The sequence below is a fragment of the Salvia hispanica genome, chromosome 4 (assembly GCF_023119035.1).
Source record: "Salvia hispanica cultivar TCC Black 2014 chromosome 4, UniMelb_Shisp_WGS_1.0, whole genome shotgun sequence".
In the NCBI taxonomy this organism is placed as follows: domain Eukaryota; kingdom Viridiplantae; phylum Streptophyta; class Magnoliopsida; order Lamiales; family Lamiaceae; genus Salvia; species Salvia hispanica.
Window position 1 is genome coordinate 40,772,321 of NC_062968.1, and position 12,380 is coordinate 40,784,700.

General features: G+C 36.5%; 1 long non-coding RNA gene across 4 annotated transcripts; it reads right to left on the minus strand.

Annotated features, from left to right (window-relative positions):
* Positions 1 to 1,886: 1,886 nt before the first annotated feature.
* On the minus strand, positions 1,887 to 8,157 carry LOC125223385. 4 transcript variants are annotated; one of them, XR_007176709.1, is made up of 4 exons: positions 7,857 to 8,157; positions 3,573 to 3,687; positions 2,900 to 2,959; positions 1,887 to 2,352 (listed from the first exon to the last, which is right to left on the minus strand). It is a non-coding gene; the product is annotated as an uncharacterized LOC125223385 (long non-coding RNA). The 4 variants fall into 4 exon arrangements; XR_007176708.1 differs by lacking the exon at positions 1,887 to 2,352 and adding an exon at positions 2,588 to 2,819; XR_007176710.1 differs by lacking the exon at positions 2,900 to 2,959 and having other exon boundaries at positions 7,857 to 8,155.
* Positions 8,158 to 12,380: the final 4,223 nt, after the last annotated feature.

Consider the following 12,380-nt stretch of genomic DNA (forward strand, 5'->3'; position numbering starts at 1 on the left):
TTCGAGGACAAACAAAAATGTAAGTTTGGGGGAGTTGATAGGCTCGGATTTTGCACTGTTTTAAGGCCTTTATTTGGTCTATTTTTATTGTCAAAATCACAATTCATATTCATATTTTGCATATTTTCTCTATATTGGTATTTTTGACTTGTTTTGTGAGAATTGTGCATATTTGAGCCTAAAAAGACAGGAAAGTTGAAGTTGGAAATCTGGAGCATTCAAGAAGTCCAGCGGTCCGCTGCAACGTGCACAGCTACCGCTGGAGCCTAGTGACCGCCGTACCAGTAGCGGTCCGCTCCGGAGAAATTTGTGTTGAAAACACGTCCAGCGACCGCAGGGGAATGCATAGCGACCACTCGAGGAGTTTCTAAAGCTACAGGATTATTCACAGCGAACGCTGCAACATAGTGTAGCGAGCGACCGCTATCCGAGAGTCAGAGGCTACGGATCATTGTGCAGCGACCGCAGGCCAAGGTGCAGCGGCCCGCTGCGATAACGCGGCACGAATTTGACCTACTTTCTCCCCAAGATTTACCAAACATAGCCACTTTTTACCTTATTTCATGGAGCTCGATTTTTCCTCTATATATATCCCCTCCAACCTCTTCATTATCATCTTCTTTTTGCCTCATAATTCTATAGCATAAAATTGAGAGAGTTCTTCATTGTGCAAGAGATTGAAGAAGGAATCAAGAGAAGATCAAGGCTACAAGGATTCAACCTTTGGGTTTCATTGCTTTAGTTCTTATGTTCACTTTGTTTTCCCTTCATTCTATGTTTTTAGCTTGTTCAATTATGTGTAACTAAATTCATATGATTCTAGGGATGTGTTAGTAACGACTTTGGTTATACAATTCCGTTTTCTATTTAATATCCGTTTTGTTTTTACTTCGTTGCTTCCCTAAGTTGTTCCGTAATACTTCATTTTTGAGTGACACATTCGATGATGATTATATAACTTGCTACATAATCGTGACAGGAGGTTGGCGAGTTAGATCCACTTAGTAGACACTACAGTTAGCTTCCCTTAAAAAGTCATTGTTAATTGAGAGTGAGGACTTTTCAAGGGTCTTAGGAGCTTTTAGGAGTTACGAAATCTAGGATTAACAACCCTAGTGTTAGTAATCTACGTTTGTACCGCATGGGCATAACTTGTGCGACTCGTTCTATCAAAGTATAAACTGTGCTAGGGTATTATAGTTGGAATTTGTATAACCATAACTATGAACGCACATCCTTGGAATTCTCTTATGTCTCATATCTTTATCTCTTTAATTATTCGCAATTAGTTGTTTTATTGCTTTCAAGTTGTTCTTGTTTTCAAAAATTCTTCAAAACTTTCGGTTTTCCAAATAGTGAAAGAAGCTTAGTAGAAGGTATCCAGTCTGTGACTTTATTCCCGGTGTTCAATATCTGGTACTGACCTTTAGCTATACTATATATACTCTGTATACTTGCAGGTTTATTTAGTGCTAATAAAAAGTGCGTCAGTAACTGTGTTTTAAATGGAACCTCTTCATGTTATGTGGCTTTTTAAAATCTTAATCAATTTTGAAGCAATATGTAATCGTGTATGATATGGGCAGGTTCGTGTCTAGGGCTGACAATTTTTAGCACGACACGATAACAACACACGAACCCGCACGAAATTAACGGGTATGTGTCAAGACTTATTGTGTTCGTGTCGTGTTCGTGTTACACGTTAAGAAATAAAATTAATATATTATAATATTATTATTTATTTTATTTATTTTAAAATTTTAAAATTTTAAACTTTTGAAATTAAAATTTAAAATTTAAAATTTAATATTAGAAATAATATTATTATTATAGTGTCGTTATTGTGTCGTGTCATATATGTGTTGTTATCGTGTCGTGTTGACCCGAAGTGGTTCGTGTCGTGTTCGTGTCTGAGGGTAGCGGGTCGTGTTCATGTTATCGTGTTGTGTCGTTATTGTGTCGACACGATAACGACACAACACGCACGATTTGCCAGCCATATTCGTGTCATTACTACTGGGTCAACCCAAAGTAGTTTGCGTCATTATCGTGTTTAGGTTGTTGTAGTGTTGTTATCGTGTCGGGTCAACCCAAAGTGGTTTGTTTCGTTATCGTGTTCAGGTTGATATCCTGTTGTTATCGTGTCGGGTCAACCCAAAGTGGTTCGTGTCGCTATCGTGTTCGGGTCGTGTCTAGGTCATGTTCGGGTTGTGTTCGGGTTTGAAGGTGGCAAGTCGGATTCATGTTCGGGTTTGGAGTTTCCTTAACAGGTTGGGTTTGGGGTTGGCCTTATTGGGTTGGGTTGTTATCGGGTTGACCCGGTAATGAACCAATCCGCACGATTTGCAATCCCTAGTACAATAGAAACCAAGCCAAACAATTTAGTTGCCAAAAATATCGCAAGAGTTGTCTAATTAATTAGGTACTTTATAGGAGTTTAAAGTTCTTTATGTAGTTATATATATTAGAATTTGTGCATTCATTATTGATGTCGGATCGCATTTTCATATCATACCAGCTATAAAAGCTAAATGGCCAGCCAACTCATGCAAGGATATTTTTATCCAATAAAGATAATGCAAAGCCATAGATAAGAATAGATTCATGGATGTAGCAAATAGATATGGTTTTAATATCAAGCTTGTTCGCCCAACCTCCTACTCTCCGGGCACAAATGTCAATGACTTAGGTTTCTTTAAGGCCATTTAATCACTACAAGACGACAAACCAACCATGGATGACCTCTTGAAGAATGTGACTTCTTCATTTGATGAGTTGTCACCACACACTCTTTACAGTGTCTTTCTTACATTACAAGGCTGTTTAATAGAGATAATGGTGAAAGGTGGAAATAATTACAAGATTCCACATATGAGCAAGCAAAGACTGAGGGTTCTACCAGAGTTTCTTGAAGTGGACAAGGATTTGGTTAAGGACGACTTAAACCATCTACAACTGCCTGAAAATGAAGTTGGTCACAAGCCAAATTTTTCATCATCGAATGAATACTTTCAAACATAGACATGATGTGAGTGTCAATTTTTTTGTAGATGATGTAAAGTTTAAGTTTTTTGGAGAGTATGTTATGTATAGAAGGTCTCAGCTTTATATAGATGTTTACAACATCAACTATTGTGCAGCCTAATTGCAAAACTCCGTACCCATGGGGTGGCTTTCAAATTAAACAACAGAAGAGTCATGGATTATTCATATTTGCGTCATTGTCAATCAAGCTCAACAACTCAACACATTGCACATATTGCATTATTAACAGTTTCAATAGCCCAACACATTGCACATAATGCATCATTGACAAATTCAACAGCACAACCACACCTTCTTATAAAGCCTCAACACATTGCACATAATACAAAATTGACAGATATAAATATAAAGTCTCAACACTTTGCACATATTGCATCACTAACAAATTTAGCAGCCCAACCACCACACCTTCATATAAAGCCTCAACACATTGCACATATTACATCATTGATAGATTCAACAGTCCAACAACACCTTACATACAAGACCTTCTGATTCACATATTGCACGTATGACAACATACTTACCAGCTTAGAGTAGGGTTAACACTGCGGGACAATATATCGCCAATAATTCAAGGAAATCTCTATCTGAATTAGGGCGAATTGTTCTCACAATTACATAATCACCAACTCCAAGAATCTGCAAATAAAAATAAAAAGATAATCATGATACAACAGAGAAAAAAGGAAAAAAAAGAAGCTTACTAAAAAATGAAGTGAATCTGTTGACACTAATCAGAACTGAAAAAAGTCCAAGACATTAAAACTCAATTTCAAAATTCATCAAAATCAAATATTTTTCATTTTTGAAGTAATGTAATTATTATACAGAAAAAAAAATTGAAGCTGGTTTGTATAATTTACTATTATAACAATTTGAACAATAATTTTGGTGGTCAAGTATCAACACTCTCTAGTTATCTTTTAAGTTGTCACAAATCATAATTGAGATTTCTCGTTTCCTAACCATTATTTTGATACACAGATTTGCTAATTAAAAAGGTGGAATAAGAGAAACAAATGATTGAGAAAAAGATGGAATTGAAAACAGAAAAGCTTGATCTAGCTTAAGCATCATGCATCAGTATATGCTCAATTTACTTCACTGAAATGACAAAACATTACACTATAATGCATGCAAAATATACTACATTATATGCACAATATATTGCACTATATGCTCAATATACTTCACTCAAATGAAAAAAACAGTAAACTATAAACAATATACTTATTGAAATATCAAACATCATCTTTACTTCAATATAAACAATATTTACTTCACTATTAACATCATATGCTCAATATACTTTTGATACGCTCGGATTTTGCACTGTTTTAAGACCATTATATGGTCCGATTTTGATACCAAAGTCACTCTACATGTCCAATAATTGCATATTTTATACATTTTGGTGTTTTGACGTGTTTTGTGAGAAATGTGCATATTTGAGCCGAAAAAGGGAGTCAAAATGCAAAGTCTGGAAATCTGGAGTTCAAACGGCGACCGGCGCCCGGCGGTCAGTGCTCTGTACCGGCCCGCTTCGGAAATTTACACTTGGAAACGAGTCTCGCCCGACGACCGCCGAAGGTACCGAGACTTTGGACTGCAACGCGGCGAGCGCCGGCCAAGGTTCGGCAGCCCGTCGGAGAAAGGCGGCGAATCCGAATTGCCCTAGATCTGCTCCAAGATTTACCATATTTTAAAGATCTTTTCCTTCTACAATAAGGATTGACTTTCCCCTATAAATATGACCTCAAGCTTCATCAAATGAGAGCTTCATTTTGCAACATAAATTCCCGGAGATTAAAAGCTAGAGTACGTTATTGTGCAAGGAGTTGAAAAAGGATTTCAAAAACATCAAGAACGACAAGGATTCAACCTAAGGGTTTTATTTGCTTTAGTTTTATGTTCAAATTGTCTTTCTTTCAATCTATGTGTTTAGCTTGTTCCATTATGTGTAACTAAACTAATAGGATTCTAGGGATGTGTTAGTAACAACTTTGGTTATACAATTCCAGTTTCTATTTAATATCCGTTTTGTTTTTACTTTGTTTCTTCCCTAAGTAATCTTGATGCTGCATGATTGAGTGACACAATTATGTATGATTTAATACAACTTTCTTCATAACTATGAGAGAATTCTAGCGAGTTAGGTCCACTTAGTAGATGCTACAGTTAACTTCCCTTAAAACAACACTGTTAATTAAGAGTGAGAACTTTTCAAGGGTCTTAGGAGCTTTTTGGAGTTACGTGTTAGGATTGACAACCCTAATATTGTAATCAACGTTTGAATCGCATGAGCATAAGCTAGGTGACTCGTCCTATGAAAGTAATAACTGTGCTAGGGTATTGTAGTTTGGAATTTGTATAACCATAATAGTGACGCACATCCCTAGAATTCCTCTTATCTCTATCGTTTATCTCTGTGTTTTATTTGCATCTAGTTGTTATTTGCTTTCAAATATTTTCAGTTTTCAAAAGTTTTCAAAACCTTTCGGTTCTCCAGATAGTAATTGAGTTTTAGTAGAGGATAGACACTTTGTGTTTGTTTTCCCCATGTTCGATATCTGGTACTGACCTTTAGCTATACTATATATACTATGTATACTTTCAGGTTTATTTAGTGCTAAAAAATAGTGCATCAAGTTTTTGGCGCCATTGTCGGGAAAGACAATTCACTTTGGAGGACAATTTTACTACTTTGGATTTTAATTGCTTTCATTTTATTTTTATTTTTATTTTGTTTTTGTTTTAATGGATGCCCCCACAGGCATGGAGAATCCATACGGTTACTATGACGAGCAACAAGGGGGATACTACGAAGAGTGCTATAGCCCCGACCATGGGGGATCATACTATAACCCAGACTGCTCTGATTACTCCTATGATGCACAAGATTATTGTTGGTATGGAGGATCAACCCCGCTCCAATTGGGAAGAACTGTTAGAAATTTGCATTGCTGAAGTTCTGGAACATAGGAAGGTGACAAATCGGAGGTTGGAGAACGTGGAAAGGAATACAAGCATCTTGAAAAGAGGATTGGCAAACCTTGTCACTCAAGTCGGGATGCTAGAATTCAATATTGGGATCCTAGCTACAGCCATAGGGAGCAAACACACCCCGGGGACGCTTCCTAGCTTACCAGAAATTAATCCTAAAGGAAAGTGTCATGCTGTGCAGCTACGTAGTGGGACCACATACCAACCTCCGGAGGTAGGAGACCTAGGCAGGGGAAGAAAGGAAGCAGAGAAATCACCCATTTCAACCTCTGCCGATGACATGCGGCGGTCCGCCGCACTGTCACACCTCAACCCTCTGACGTATATTCTTGTGATAACTAAATCTAAATTTTTTAAATTAATTAACCCTCGTGTAAAAAATACGTAAAATTTCACATATCAGATGAATTCAAACTCAACCAGCATTATTGGTACATATTTCAAAACATTCTGAATTGTAGTTATACTCTCTCAGCACTCTATATACTACACATTTATCTATATGCAATGAAAATATTGCCAAACTGTGTTAACCGCCATCCTGATAATGTATGGAATTTGTATAAATCATGTCAACCAAAACATCACCGATATTTTATCCGTAAAAATATTAGTGGTGTATATGAGCCACCATTCAGCGTATATAAATTTCTGCGTTTAATTTCACATTACACAAACATCAAACACATTCTTTTTATCAACACATATTATCAAAATCAATACACAACATATAAATAATCAATTTCATATTCATATTCATATTCATATTCATATGCATATGCTCCATTTTCTTTTTTTATTATTCTGTGACGGATCAAGCCTAGTATCTGCCCGGGATTCCTCTATGACCCGAAGGTCCCTCTGTAATTGGACTCATAGGTCCCTCTGTAATTGGACCCGAAGGTCCCTCTGTAATTGACCCGAAGGTCCCTCTGTATTTTCAGATCCAGGACAAGACCATCACAGATCCTCTTTAATCATATGACTCATATAATTTCAATATCATATATATAAAACATACTCCCTCCGTCCCCCATTAGAGGTCACACTTCGACCGGGCACGGGTTTTAAGAAATGTAAAGAAAAGTTGGTTGAAAAGTTAGTAGAATGTGGGACTCATTTTTTGTATTGGTTTTATAATAAAATCTGAGTGAATTGAGTTAGTGGAATGTGGGACCTACTTACTATTTATGGTAAAAATGAAGTGTGACTCTTAATTGGGGACGGACCAAAATGGAAAAGTATGACTTTTAATAGGGGACGGAGAGAGTATTTGTTAAACCAATCACATACCCATATATAATATTAGAAGACAACACATAATCATATCATCTTTACATCATATAATCTGATATTCACTCTTTCCATTCATATGCGTATACCTCTCTATTCCATTTATTATTCTGTGACAAATCAAGTCTGGTATCTGCCCGAGATTCCTCTATGACCCGAAGGTCCCTCTGTAATTGGACTCATAGGTCCCTCTGTATTTTCAGATCCAGATCAAGACTGTCACATATCCTCTTTAATCATATGATTCGAATAATTCCAATACCATAAATCAAACATATCCATTGCACCAATTACATATTTATATATTCCATTAATTACCTTTCATACTATAGATAAACATCTCTATTGCACAAATCACATAACCACATCATATGCTATCAAATATATAAATATATCCCTTATTCAATCATATTTCCATATCATATTCCACCATTTAATTAAAATATTCACCCAAATCTAACATATTGCAATCATCAATATAACACATATATAACTAAAAATATGATTTATACCTCTGGATACGAAAGATAATCTAACTGCACTTTTGATTCTGTTTTCCATATTTAATTATCGATCCTCACCTTTTTGCCTCTTGAAGCCAGATTCCTATATATTTTTTTTCTACAATTCTCGTTCTTTTTTTTACCCCTCTCTCCTTTCTCTTGCAATCTTTATGAGACATAATTCTATACAATATATATATATATATATATATATATATATTTAACCGACTTATTGGCCGTGATAATTTTTCATGCTTTTCATGAAATAGTCAATATTGTGTACACGTTTTTATATGATGTACACGTATAGGTATATTATAAAACCTGCATATAAAATTGGGTGACTAACCTTTTCCATTCAAATACACGTGTATACATTTATATGCATATAGAATCATTTAACATATTTTATTATATAAGTTAATTCTATATCACTAAATATTGGCATGCACACAAAAATATACTTCCATGGACACCTTTACATTTATTACACATGCATATACGACTACTATTTAGGATAACACAAATACATGTACTATTAACTAATTGTATTGATTATTCTAAAACAATCCGATACTCCGCATTATTTTATTTATTTTATAATAATAATACAAATTTCGGATAAGGGATGTTACACGCACAACCCCACAGCGCTCCGCCAGTTAGTTCCCAGCCAATTGAGCTCGATTCTGGAACAGACAATGAGGAAGCCCCGACGGCCGCCACACCTCATCGCGGCGGTCCGCCGGCCGAGAGGCAGCAGCTGGACGCTCCACCACACAGCAGTGTTACCATTCCATATCCTCAAAGGTTGAAGAGTAAGAAGCTTGACGCTCAGTTCGCCAAATTCTTGGAGGCAATGAGCAGAGTCCACATCAATATCCCACTGGTGGAAGCTCTGCAACAAATGCCTAACTATGCCAAGTTCTTGAAAGACATGGTCGCTAAGAAGAGGAAATGGAGAAAGTATGAGACAGTGGGTTTAACTGAAAACTGCAGTGCTATCATTCAGAAAGGCTTACCCAAGAAATACAAAGATCTAGGGAGTTTTACTTTATCTTGTGTTCTAAGGAATGATGTAGAAGGTAGAGCATTATGTGATCTTGTGCCACCTTGCATATAATTACACTAGAGAAGTCCATTTGTGTTGATAGATTTGTTATTGATGACTTGTGTAAAAAGTGGTCTCATGTGCTTGAATCTTGGAATGGTAAATCTACCTTTGCTATGGAAGGTTTTGGATATGAGCTCGCCCAATTAGCTTTTTACTAATTAAATTGAACCCACAATTTAATACAAGCTTATGTTGGAATATTACGAGCAGCCACTACAGAAGTAATATTGAACTCTCCCCATCCAAATCCGAAATTACAAGTAATCCGGGTTTCCACTTTTATTATTTATTTCCCGCGCTTAAGATATAAATGTCCATTAATTAATTAATGTCTGCTATGGACTTAATTAATTAATATCTTATTAATTCCAAGAGTGGACTTAGCAAGACACATTTATTTATTATTCATATGTTGATAGATTTGTTATTGATGACTTGTGTAAAAAGTGGTCTCATGTGCTTGAATCTTGGAATGGTAAATCTACCTTTGCTATGGAAGGTTTTGGATATGAGCTCGCCCAATTAGCTTTTTACTAATTAAATTGAACCCACAATTTAATACAAGCTTATGTTGGAATATTACGAGCAGCCACTACAGAAGTAATATTGAACTCTCCCCATCCAAATCCGAAATTACAAGTAATCCGGGTTTCCACTTTTATTATTTATTTCCCGCGCTTAAGATATAAATGTCCATTAATTAATTAATGTCTGCTATGGACTTAATTAATTAATATCTTATTAATTCCAAGAGTGGACTTAGCAAGACACATTTATTTATTATTCATAGAGCGATAAAACTCCAACTGGTCAGTTTTCCGAATAATAAAACTTTGTCCGAGCTCCTCTTGAGGACATTATCAAACGAGACTCACCTCGTGCACGTTTCTACTTAATAGCAATCCTAGCATGAAGCTCGCTCTTACTAACTGCTTTTGTGTTTAGACTGCGTGCACAGAAAGGAATAACAAGTTTCCTAGGTCCAGCGAATCCACTAGATCACGGTGGTCTAGGAACTCACGGATCGTTGGAAGATCTCGGTCGTCGGACACACAGAATACCGCTTCAAAAACCCTCAACCACGTATACTAAAATTAGCACAGGGAAGTAGGGATCGATCCCACAGAGATGAATGCGCAATTAAACATGCTCAAGGATTCGGGACTATTTTTGGGTTGGCTGCTGCCACGCATTTTTGGGTTGAGGAAATTAAACTAACTTGGAGTGAAATCTGCTTAGCTAACAACTAGATCTAGGTAGAATAGAAATCATGCATATAACTGGAAAACGAGACAATCACTAGATCTAAGAAACTATTTTCTAAATTACCTAGACCTAGAAATGAACTGACAGTGGGGACCATTTGCTGAAAAGGTAAAGTACGGATGAAAAGCTGGAAAACAACTAACTAAAGTACTAACTAACAGCGACATCATCTTCTCCAACAATTTGCATAAAAATTTCAGTAGAAACAGAGATGGAACGTGGATCGAAAATGAAGCAGACTGAAATTTAAAGTAATTAAACGAAGAACAATTAAAACTACGGCAGATCCACGGCTACTAGACGAAGTAAAATGAAAAGAGAGCAAAAAGTTCAAAATCCATGCACAACTTGATTCCCATGTTCAGATCCAACCTCGGATGCTAAATCCACTCCGGATCCAAGCATCCGAGACAAACTCCGACCAAAAGTATACCCATAGCTACAGATTCACCAAACAACCACCGATCAACAACAACAACACAGATCCACAACCTATTTCCCAGATCAAGCACAAAATTATCCAAAACAGAGAGTAACATTCAACTGCCGAAATAAAATCTCAAACAAAAAACTCAGAATCAACATAAATCAACACAAAATAAACACAATCATGACATAAACCAAATGCATAGATAACGGTAATAACAAACAACCAAATCGACTTCAAAAACGTTGAAGTTCGACGGAATAAAAGTGAAGAAAACTGAATGTAAACTGATTGTTTCTTCGCCCTCCGTGAGGACGGTGTTACGACTAACTTTCGCCGAAGATGAACCCCTAGAAACCCTTAACTACCTCAGAATTCCCATTTTTCCCAAGTGTGTGTGTGAGTGTGTGAGCTGAGAACAAAATCATATATCCGGCGTGTGCTGCATGCTCTTCTATATATAGGCGTTGAAGTGGGTCCAGCGAGGTATGAATAGTCTTTGTTGCCCTCAACTATTGACTTCCTTCGTCTAGCCTTTTTTTTTCTCTTCAATTCTGCTCACTTTCCTTTACTTCCCTTCGCTAGTCCCTTGCCTCTAGCTCTTCCTGGATCTAGCGATTCCTTCACACACCTGGCTTAAAAACCGCGTTAGACCCAGTAAAATAAAGTGTTTTTCACTACATAACCGATGCATGAAATTAGCCTTATCAATAAGCTTTCATTTGTTGGTAATTTTGAGCTTCTTGAGTATGTATGTGGATGAGAATAGTAGGATCAAGAGGAGTAACATGGATAATGACTTCACAATTTGGTGTTTGCTATGTTTTCATGGCCAAGTGGTTAAACCCTTTAATGGGATTGGAGTGTTCTATGGTCGTTTTGTGAAGGATTTTTCCACTCATATGTCTCTTGTGGATTTTGTTGTGTTTAAAGGCATAAGAATACATTGTTCCCATAGTTGTGGTCTAAAATTGTTGGAGCAATTGTGTGAGGCTTATTTTGACAAGTTTCTCATGATACTTCATGTAGCTTTTTACAAGTTTCATATGCATGGTATTGTGTCTTATCTCTGATGCACTTTTTATTAGCACTAAAATTACCTGCAAGTATACATGGTAGATCTAATATAGCTAAAGATTAGTACCGGGATATTGAACACAGGGAATATAATTGCAACTGGCTATCATGTACTAAGCGTCATATACTATCTAGAGAAACAAGAGATTTGGTTTAACTAAGCATAGATAAAGCAAATAAATAAAAAAAGTAAACAACTAATTGAAATTAAATAACAAAGATAAAGTATGAGAGATAAGAGAATTCCCCGTGCGTTCACAATTATGGTTATACAAATTCTCACTACAATACCCTAGCACGGTTTATACTTCGATAGAACGAGTCACATAAGTTTTGCCCATGCGGTACTGATAAGGCTCGTTTCATGCATTGGTTTTGGGTTAAAATTATATGTTTTTGGGGGAGATAATGCACAAATTTTGAGCTTAAGTGTGCAGAAATTTGTTGGATCCGGGAGTTTGTGCTAATTGACCTGGCAGATGCAAAATAGCTGATTTTGAAGTAAAATACCAGAAGTCGTCGCTCGGACCTAGGAGAATCAGGAAGTTGACGACAGGAGTAGAAATGGAGCAAAAGCGCAGAAAAAGTCACCTACCTGGTCAAGGAGACAGAATGGTGTGCTAACATGAAGATCCTCAATTATTGCAAG